The following is a 2,338-nucleotide window of genomic DNA, read 5'->3' as shown; positions in this document are numbered from 1 at the left end:
AAAAAAAAAAAAAAAAAAAAAAATCATAAAACGTTTCTTACAAAAGAGCATCACATTCTGCACACTGCTCTGAATAGATGCCAGGGACATACGGACTATTGTTACTTTTCCTCCCTATCCCACCCCCCAAAATGTTACAGTGACCACAAAGCAAAGCGTTCACAATAATTACATGGGGGGATTTTTTTTAAATCACCAACAATGAACAAAAATTAAAATTCACTCACTCTGCTGCTGTTTCACAATTTCAATGCTTTTGCACACCCGCCCCCAACCCCCAACGCTGTTTGTAAGGAACTAAAACATTACATCTGGTGAACAGCAAAGATTTCACTACACCTCAAATGCAGAACACCTATGAAGCAGAGGAATGTTGGCTTTTTAAAGATAAGCAGATAAAAAAAAAAAAATGCAGGACTCCTTCAATTCTTCACTAGCCTTAGAAAAACTTTCCAGAATACTGCTTCACACTATAAAAAAGAAAAAATATCTTGCATTAGAATGCTTCAACATCTGCACACTGTTTCACACTGTTCTGCTCAGCAAATACCGTGCATTCTGTATCTGGTCCTGTGTTCGTTCCTGTAATGGTAACGATCCGATCTTCTGACCCTTCTAAAGGCTCATCAGTTTTGATCAAAGCTCCTGACTCATGACAGATTTGTTTAATCCACTGACCACCTTTGCCAATAATAGATCCAGCCAGGTCTCTGGGAATAGTTACTTGTGTAGTAATAATAGGTCCACCAAGATCACCATATGAGCCATGACCCCCTGCATAGGGATAATCATATCCAGAGCCACCCTGTGGTTTATAAGCCATCTGCCGCTCTGATGGGCTCCATGTACCTACTTCAGAGTCACCGGTTTCATCAGCACTGAAACCAACCACGCCATCATAACGGCCTCCAGGTCTCCCTCTTCTGTCATAGGCCGTTAGCTCTCCTGCTCTAGGTGGTGGTGGTGGTGGAGATTCTGAGCTCTGCCACCACCCGGGCCCCCTCGTCCTGGAGGAGGTGGAGGAGGTCCTCGGCAAGGGCTCCTATCATCACAGTCTCTTCTGGATGGAGGCATGGGACACCCACCCCGACCAGGAGGCATTCTGTCAAAACCACCTCTACCCGGCATGGGAAATCCCACGGGACGTCCACGGCGGTCATCAAACATCATTGTAAAACCACCATAATCATGGGTTTCATCGTAAAAATTGGGATCCTAAGGCTGAGCACGTCCTTTGATGGGAGACTCTGATATAAAATCAAGGATGATCTTTATGCACTCTACAACCTTATCAGGTTTTCCTCCAATAAGAACTCTGTCAGTGGATTGAGGACAACGTTCCTGGAAAAGCTTGATTGTTGTCTGAGTGTTCCTCGAAGTTCTTTGATTTTAGCACCTTCGAGCCCAATAGTTCCTCCAGCCAGACTCTGATGCATCAACAGTCTCAACTCGCAGTCAAAGTCGCATCCTTTAGAGTGTTGGTAATTTAAGCATTCCACAGCTTCAGATTCTAGCGGGAGCTGGCTGGTTGCAGTGGGTGATAGCAACGTGCAGGCCCTCTTCCAAGGTAGGGATGATTTTCTTCAGATTTCTCCAATTGTTTCAGTATCAGCACTGATACTCAACACGCGCTCGGGGCCACTGCTGTCTGGGAATAAAACACTGGCATTGTAGTCTGTACGGAGAGCCTTAATATTCTTGCCTCCTTTTCCAATCACTGCCCCAGCATTCTTGCTCTGAAGCAGAATGCGTAATTCAACCACCTCATCAGTGTTTCTAGATCTTTCAAAAGTTTGTTCCTCTTCCATATCTTCAGCAGGGCGCTTACCAAATTCGCCATTGGTTTCGGTGTTGGGAAAGGTTTCCTCTGGCTGTTCAGTTTCCATTTTCTTACATTAAAGGGACACACCAATCAGTTATTAAATATATCTATCCTTGCAGGGCAGAACTGAAGTGTTCTGGGCGGGACCAACTGACACCCTAGTGCTGCAGTAGTGGGGCAAGGCTACCGTCCCCATGCTGCCGCGCTGCCTCAGCGGGTCACAGGTAGACAGAAAACGAGCCCACCCACGAGTTTTTGGAGTCTTCATAGACTAAGAATATTTCAAAGAAAAGGAATTACAGAAACAGCACATACACTATGTAGGGCTGTGGCATTAAACCATCTTGTGTGCTCAATAAATGCAGGCTAGGAACAGCCACTCAAGGGCAACCATGGCTTAGAGGGAGATGGGGTAAGGCCTGACCCAGACCACGTGGTCAGTGTTCTCCAAAATGAGTGTCTGCAGAAACAGGCGTGGTACTGGCCAGAGACAGGAACGTCCAGAGCTGCTGAACC

General features: G+C 45.9%; 1 pseudogene; it reads right to left on the bottom strand.

The window, feature by feature from the left end:
* Window positions 1-439: 439 nt before the first annotated feature.
* LOC103079575 (heterogeneous nuclear ribonucleoprotein K-like) lies at window positions 440-1,886 on the bottom strand (annotated as a pseudogene).
* Between the last annotated feature and the right edge of the window lie 452 nt (window positions 1,887-2,338).

The sequence above is a fragment of the Lipotes vexillifer genome, unplaced genomic scaffold (genome assembly GCF_000442215.2).
Source record: "Lipotes vexillifer unplaced genomic scaffold, Lipotes_vexillifer_v1.1 scaffold1049, whole genome shotgun sequence".
Lineage (NCBI taxonomy): Eukaryota > Metazoa > Chordata > Mammalia > Artiodactyla > Lipotidae > Lipotes > Lipotes vexillifer.
Note: the sequence above shows the minus strand (reverse complement) of the source record. Positions and strands in the feature narration are given on the sequence as shown.